Source organism: Nannospalax galili, unplaced genomic scaffold (assembly GCF_000622305.1).
Source record: "Nannospalax galili isolate Female #2095 unplaced genomic scaffold, S.galili_v1.0 scaffold326, whole genome shotgun sequence".
In the NCBI taxonomy this organism is placed as follows: domain Eukaryota; kingdom Metazoa; phylum Chordata; class Mammalia; order Rodentia; family Spalacidae; genus Nannospalax; species Nannospalax galili.
Window position 1 is genome coordinate 322,546 of NW_008354421.1, and position 8,456 is coordinate 331,001.

The window sequence follows — 8,456 nt, forward strand, 5'->3', positions numbered from 1 at the left end:
TGTACCAATGAGTCACATACTGAGAAAGAAATTAGGCAAGCAATCCCAATTCATAAGAGCCTAAAATTTTAGCCATGGAAGTAAAAGAACTCTGTAATGAAAACCTTAAACACTGAAGAAAGAAACTGAGGAATGACCTGGAAGACGGAAAGAACACTATGCCGATGGATTGGAAGAAACAATTTTGGGAAAGCAGCCATTCTACCAAATACAATGCATAGATTCCATCTAATACCAACCGCATTGCAGAACCGTTTCTTACAGAATAGAAAAGATAATCTTTAAATGTTTTTATTGAGTCAAGAATTTCATATAATTATTTTGATCATCTTCTAATCCCTTCCCCCATCCATGTCTACCTTCACTTTCCACCCCTACCCAACTTCATGACCTTTCTTAACATATGAAAAACTCCATCCACCTTACATAACACCTTAGACCTGGGTGCCAAAGAAATCATAGCTCATTAGAATGTCAGTGATCTATAATTCTTACCCGCAAATGGGCCAAAGCAAGGGCCCACTTCATTTCCTTTGTGCATGTCTTTGGGGCAGAACACACCCAGGTTTCTTGGGATGGAGTTTCCACACTTGTTTTCTGTTTCTCTTACATACTGCTTAGGATGGTCAAGTAGGGATTTCCCTTTTCATCAGCAATCAGAAATGCTTGAGCTTCTTCATCAAAGATAGTTATTCACAGCAGATTACACTTTGGCTATTTCTCCTACAGGTTGATTCCCTAAAGGCTTTTACTGTGGATAAATCAGAAGCTCGGTCCTCACAGCAGGCAGCGATTGACTCACAGGCCTCCAATCCAAGAATCTCTGTGTGGCAGTTGGGATGATTCACAGCTCCACACAACAGCTTTACACCAGTGTCCTCTAGCTTATTTTCTGTAATCTGCAGATTTCTCAGGTTCCTATTGCTGTTACAGGCTGCAGCCAGGTCTTGGCAGCCAATGAATGATGATGATGATGATGATGACCAGGATGACCATGGGTGCTCTGTGCAGTGGCTGCTTACAGAATCATCCCTTGCAAGAGAAGTACACCTTTGTCAAAGCTCAGCAGCCAGCAGGGCCCAGCGTCCATGTGCCCTAAGGGCACATCATATACAAAGGTGAGTGGCCAGGTAGGTATGTGTGGCTCTGCCTAACAAAGGGGTGTGTGTGCCAGCAACAGTTCTGGGTACCATTTTAGTTCCCTGGTTACCTTTCCTCTTATTTGCCAAGTCTTGAGTTCAACATGTTGGCATCCATGTGAAAGGTCCAAGATTCTTAATAAATTAAGGAGGCTCAGAATCTTGTTTTGTTTTAAGTCCACGCACCAAGAGCTCCCACAACCACCAATTCTCTGGCGCCTGCAACTTTGTTGTCACTATCTTTGCTCTCAAGTTTTTTTTTTAACTTGTCCAGTCCTAAGGTCAGAGTTTCGGATCAATCTAGAAGCACCTATGCTCAGCGTAACATTCATCTTGCATGACGGGGTTCCTCACATGGTCCAGAACAAACACTAAGTCTCTTGAAAGCTGACATACCCCCAACCCTGAGGCCGACTGCTCATTCTGCTGCCATCTTTTAGCATTTCAGAAAGCATAACCTTAAAATTCATATGGAAGCATTTTTTAAAAAGCCAAGGCAAGCTGCGTGTGGTGGCACACGCCTTTAATCCCAGCACTCAGGAGGCAGAGGCAGGCAGATCTCTGTGAGTTCAAGGCCAGCCTGGTCTACATAGTGAGTTCCAGGACAGCTGGGGCTACAGGGAGACCCTGTCTCAAAAAGACCAAAAAATAAAAGCCAAGAAAAACTTAAGTTTAAAAACAAAACAAAAACAGCTGGCACCTGGAAAGATAACTCAGCAGTTAAGGGCACTGGCTATTTTTGCAGAGGGCCAGTGTTTGATCCCCAGGAACCACATAGTGGCTAACAGCCCTTGTAACTCCAGTCCCAGGGGATCAGATACTCTCTTTTGATATATGTTGGCATTGCATGCCATAGGTGCACTTAAATACATAAAGGCATAACACTCATACACATAAAATAATAACAAACAAAATATTTTTTGGAAAAAAAAAGAAAAACTTTGGAAGTACTACCATACCTGATTTCAAGTTCTATGTATAGAGCCACAGTAATAAAATACGCATGGTACTTGCACAAAGGCAAACACATAAATCATTGGCATGGCATGGAATGGAATGGAATGGAATGGAATGGAATGGGATGGGATGGGATGGGATGGGATGGGATGGGATGGGATGAGATGGGATGAAATGGAATGGAATGGAACGGAATGGAACGGAACAGAATAGAATAATAGAACAGGAGTACTCAGATACAAATTTATGCAACTTTTTAAACTTGATTTTTAGCAAAGGTCCCAAAAATACACATTGTAGAAAAGACATCATCTTCGACAAAATGTTCTGGGGAAACTGGGTGTCTACATGAAGAAGAATGAACGTAGATCCTCATTACTCACCCTGCACAAAAACCAAATCCAAGTAGATCAAAGACCTCAACATAAAACGTGAAACTGAAACTGCTAGAAGAGGTAGGTGATTCCACAAAATAGAAGTATAGGTACTGAGTTTTTTAAAGTAGGATTCCAGTTGCACAAATAACACCAGTTGACAAATGAGACCTCCTGAAATTAAAAAGTTTCTTTACAGTAAACAAAATTGTTAGTCAAGTAAGGAGGAAGCCTACAAAATGGGAGAAAACCTTTGGCAACTATACATCTGCCATGGGATTCACATTTAGAAAACACCAACAGAAACTCCAAAAACCTAAACATTAAGAAAAACCTCAACCAAAAGGCAGGATACAGTTGTGAAATAAAAATTACTAATAAATATTTTTTAAATATTCAACATTTTGTATCTCCTCCAGCTGAGCAAGATGCTGAAAGGAAAGAAGCCTGAAGGGAAGAAGGTGGCCCCCACCCCTGTTGTTGTGAAGAAACAGGAGGCCAAAAAGGTTCTGAATCCTCTGATTGAGAAAAGATCCAAGAACTTTGATACTGGAAATAACATCCAGTCCAAAAGAGACTTTACCTACTTTATCAAACGTCCCCGCTGCAAGAACAAAGGACTATCCTCTATAAACAGCTGAAAATGACACCTGTGATTATACATTTTATCCAGGCCCTGGACTGGCAAATAGTTACCCAGATGCTTGAGCACAAGAACTGGACAGAGAAGTGGAGGCTGTTGACCTGAGCCGAGAAGGCTGCTGGCAAAGCTAGGACCCCTCCAAGAGACCACCTGTCCTTTAAGCAGGGGTCAGTACCATCACTACTGTGGTAGAGAACAAGAAGGCTCAGCTGCTGGTGATCGCACATGATACAGACCCTGACAACCTGGTGGTCTTCCTGCCTGCCCTGTGCTGAAAGATAGGGGTCCCCTACTGCATCATCAAGAGGAGGGCTAGGCTTTGGGCTGGTTCACAAGAAGTCGTGCACCACCACTGCCTTCACATAATTAACTCAGAAGACAAAGGCACTGTGGCTAACATGGTGGAAATTATAAGGACCAATTACAATGACTGATATGAGATCCAGTGTCACTGGGGAGGCAATGTCCTTGGTTCAAATTCTGGGGCTCACATTGCCAAACTGGAAAAAACAAAGGCCAAAGAATTCACCACCAAACTGGGTTAAATGTTCTCTGCTGAATTTTCTGTAAATGAAAATTTTAAAAAATTGCCCTTCCAAAAAGTAAGTATTTGGAGCTGGAGAGATGGTTCAGCAGTTAAAAGCACTGACTGCTCTTGCAGAAGACCGAGGCTCAGTTCCCAGCATCCACGTGTCAATTAACAACTCTCTTTAATTACAGTTCCAGGGGTTCTGATGCCCTCTTCTGACCTCTATAGACATTGTATGACATGGATGCACTTACATACATGCAGGCAATATACACATAAAATAAAAATAATAAATAAAATATTTAAAGAATAAATATTCAATTTTTTTTAATTTTACAAAAACTTTATTGAGAATTTCGTACATGCATAGAAGGTATTTTGATCAAATCCACGTCCACTCCCTCCCTTCCAACATTCCCCCCCTCTGAAGAGGTAACCCTAAAATCTTTTAAGGATTAGATATAAGCTCCCAAACACTTTTGACATTTTGACTTTTAGCCCAGAAATGGCTACATTTCTTTGGGGTCTTTTTACCCTAACTGCCTAGCCAATTCCTACCTCCTATTCTTATCACGCCATCCTCTGAAGGGGTTACCCAAATTGCCAATAGGGAATAGGGATGCAGACTGCTCCGGCTTCTTCCATGCTGAACAGGGATGCAGGGTGAGGCAATTGGAGTACCACTTCAGTGAAATATTCAAAATTTTAATCCATTAGTAAAATGCAAATTAAGGGTATTTTGAAAATTCCATTTCACCACAGTGAGAATGACTATTAGCAAGAAAACGAATGACCATAAATTTTGGAGACGATGCTGGGAAAGGGGAACATTTATTCACTGTTAGTGGGAGTACAAAGCGCTGCAGTCACTACGGAAAGCAGCATGGAATTTTCTCATAAAGCTAAAAATTGCTCTTCAGCCACGGTAGCTGTTGTCCTCCACATTTCTCACTCTCGGCCTTTCCCTGAGAATCCACCTTCATCTGCCATCATGCAGTGGATCAGATCCAAGACATTACTGACAAGAAGGCCAATATCCAGAATGTGTCTGCCATTGCACATGTGGATCATGGCAAGTCCACACTGACAGACTTGCTGGTGTGAAAGCAGGCATTATCACCTCTGCATGCGCAGGGTGGGACATGCTTCAGGACACCACAAGGAGGAGCAGGAGCACTGCATCACCATGAAATCCACCTCCTTCTCACTCTTCTGCAAGCTATCAGAGAAAAACCTGAACATCAAGCAGAACAAGGTTGGGTCAAGCTTCCTCATCAACCTCATTGACATTGGGCCACGTGGAGTTCTTCTCAGGGGTGACGACTGCCCTGCAAGTCATGCATGGCACCCTGGTGGTGGTCAGTGGACTGTGTGTCTGGCATGTACATGCAGATGGAGAGGGTGCTGTGACAGGCTGAGCAGATCAAACTGGTGCTGATGATAAACAAGATGGACCATACACAGCTGGAGTTGCCGCTGGAGCCTGAGGAGCTCTACCAAATCTTCCAGCGCATCCTTGAGAATGTGAACATCATCACCTCCACCTATAGTGGCGGGGAGAGTGGACCCATGATGGACCCTGTCATAGGCACCATGGGCTTTGACTCTGGCCTGCACCACTGGGCTTTCACCTTGAAGCAGTTTACAGAGATATATGTGGCCAAGTTCACTTCCAAGGGCCAGCTAGGGCCAGCAGGATGTGCCAAGTAGAGGACATGATGAAGAGGCTGTGAGGATTTTGGTACTTCGACCCAGCCAACAGGAAGTTCGACAAGAATGACAACAGCTCTGACAGCAAGAAGTTGACACGCACCTTCTGCCAACTCATGCTTGACCCCATCTTCAAGGTTTTCGACACCATAATGAACTTCAAGAAGGAGGAGACATTTGAGCTGATCAAGAAGCTGGACAGTAAACTGGACAGTAAGGATAAGGTCAAGGAGTGCAAGCTGCTGCTAAAGGCTACCTGTCAGGGATGCATTGCTACAGATGATCACTGTCCACCTGCTCTCACCACTCACAGCACAGAAGTACCACTGTGAGCTGCTCTGCAAGGGGCCGCCCAATGATCAGGCCACCATGGGAATCATAGGTTCCTTGATGATGTACATCCCCAAGATGGTGCCCACCTCCAAAGGGTGCTTCTATGCCTGTGGCCACATGTTCTTCTGGGTCCTGTCCATGGGCCTGAAGGTCCACATCATGGGCCTCAATTACACTGCAGGGAAGAAGGACCTATACCTGAAGCCTATCCAGAAAGTCATCCCCCATGATGGGCTACTACATGAAACCCACTGAGGACGTGCCCTGTGGCAACACCATGAAGCTCGTCAGCATGGACCAATTTTTGGTGAAGACAGGCACCATCAACCTGACCTTCAAGCATGCCCACAACATGTGTGTGATGCAGTTCAATATCAGGGTGATCTCAGGGTGGTGGTGGAGGCCAAGAATCTGGCCAACATGCCAAAGCTGGTGGAGGGCCTCAAGCAGCTGACCAAGTCCCACCCCATGGTACAGTGTATACTTGAGGAGTCTGGTGAGCACATCAAGGACCTGGTGGAGGACCACACCTGCATCCCCATCAAAAAGTCAGACCCAGGGGTATCATACTGTTAGACAGCAAGCAAGGAATTGAATGTTCAGTGCTTGTCCAAGTCCCACAACAAACACAACCCGCTATACATGAAGGCCTGGCCCTTCCTTGATGATCTTGCTGAGGACATCAATAAGAGCAAGATGCAAGATGTTCACCATTCAGGAGCTTAAGGCTTTTGTGCCACCTAGCTGAGAAGTATGAGTGGGATGTAACTGAGGTCCGAAAGATCTGGTGCTTTGAGCCTAACATCTTCACCAACATCACCAAGGGTGTACAATACCACAACGAAATCAATAGACCACCAAGGAGGGTGCACTCTGAGGATAACATGCATGGTATGCATGTAGATGTTCTTGATGTGACCTTGCACACTGATGCCATCTACAGTGGTGGTGGTCAAATCATCCCCACAGCCTGCTGCTGCCTCTAGGCCAGTGTGCTGACTGAGCAGACCCAACTCATGGAACAGATCTACCTGGTGAAGATCCACTATCCTCGGCAGGTGATCAGTGGCATCTAAGGCATCCTGAACAGGAAGCGGAGTCACATGTTTGAGGAGTCTCAGGTGGCCCGCACTTCCATGTTCATGGTCAAGGCCTATCTACTTGCCAACAAGTCCTTTGGTTTCATGGCAGACTTGAGCTCCCACATCTGTGGCCAGGCCTTCCTGCAGTGCTTGTTCGACCACTGGAAGACGCTGCTAGGAGACCCCTTTGACCACAGCAGGTGCCCAAGCCAGGTGGTGGCTGAAATACGCACATGCAAAGCCCTGCAAGAGGGCATCCCTGCCCGGAAAACTTCCTGGACAAATTGTTAGCGTCCAGTCCCACGTTCGGCTCCACTCTGACTTTGCCAGCCATCTGTCACCTAAGACTGTTCCCACAGTGTCTCCCGTCCGAGGCTGCATGACCCCTCCCACTAATGTCCAGGACTACCAGACAATGATTCTATTGATTCTATTTATTTCGGAGTTCCAAGGCAGCAGATCGCCCTCCACAAGGACTGGTGGGCCCTGGGGTGGGCATGGGCAGGGCATAGTGCTTTATCATTTTCAGAGGGGAATATGTCCAAAAGTCTAAATAAATGCATTCACACAACCTTCTTAGCCAGCTATGATTCTTACATACTGACCTACCAGACAAGATGTTCCTATGGGTGCATTAGTGGCACAATTGCTTGAAGGGTAACCTACTAGTTTCTTAAAAATTGGATTTGAGGCTTATTCCATGTAAAGAAATATACATCTGGTACCACAAACCTAGGCAACAATCTTTGGATTGGATGGGAATTAGAGGATAACAAAGGCTAATATGTTCACAATACATTGTACAAATGTATGACATGACATTGTCAAAATTAAAAAATAAAGAAAAGTTTAGCTTTGTGCAAACTTTAGCAGGACCTAACGGGAAACATTACTGACATTAAGCTGAGTAAATATGTAGCCAAACTTCTTATTAAATATTTACATTCATCCCCTTAAAGTAGCATTGCTATTTGCCTTGGCCAGAAAATTCCTGGTTTAAATGAATGATTTTCTTCTATTTGAAAATTTTGTACAATGCATTTTGATCATATTCATCCCAACTCCTCCACTTAACTCTGCTGTGAGCTTTGGTTAATGTGGAGACAGATAACTGGTCAAATGCTGAGAACAGATGAGTGTTCAGTACTCAGCCTTAAACAGGACATCTGTGTCACCCCTCCATCTATGTAGGGGGTAGAAAAGTTGAAAAAGCTGGAATATGGAGTGCAAACCTATGAAACACCATCTTCTGGATATGACGTGGCTGATGGACTCATGAGCACACAGCAGCTCTGTGACCTGCACACAAAGCAAAAATGTAACAAACAGGAGTGGGACTAGCTGTGAAGGAGCAGGTAGTGTGTGGGACTAGGAAAGTGATAAGAGATGGTGATAAGGGTGAAAATATTCAGTGCATAGTATACATGTGTAGAAGTGTCAAAATTAATAAAAAACAAAAAAGTGCAGCCTTGTGCAAAACTCCACAAGACCAGGAATTTTTGTTGATGGCAGTCTCCATATGAATGATCAATAAAATGCATATACTAAGCAGGATGTGGTGATACATGCCTTTAATCCCAGAGGCAGGTAGATCTCTGTGAGTTGAGACCAACCTGATCTATATAGCGAGTTCCAGACCAGTTGGGGCTACAGAGAGACCCTGTCTCAAAAAGACAAAAAAAAAAAAAA

At 44.3% G+C, this 8,456-nt stretch overlaps 2 pseudogenes; both read left to right on the top strand.

Annotated features, from left to right (window-relative positions):
* Nucleotides 1-2,892: 2,892 nt before the first annotated feature.
* On the top strand, nucleotides 2,893-3,658 carry LOC103748848 (annotated as a pseudogene).
* Nucleotides 3,659-4,431: 773 nt separating this feature from the next.
* On the top strand, nucleotides 4,432-7,150 carry LOC103748853 (annotated as a pseudogene).
* Nucleotides 7,151-8,456: the final 1,306 nt, after the last annotated feature.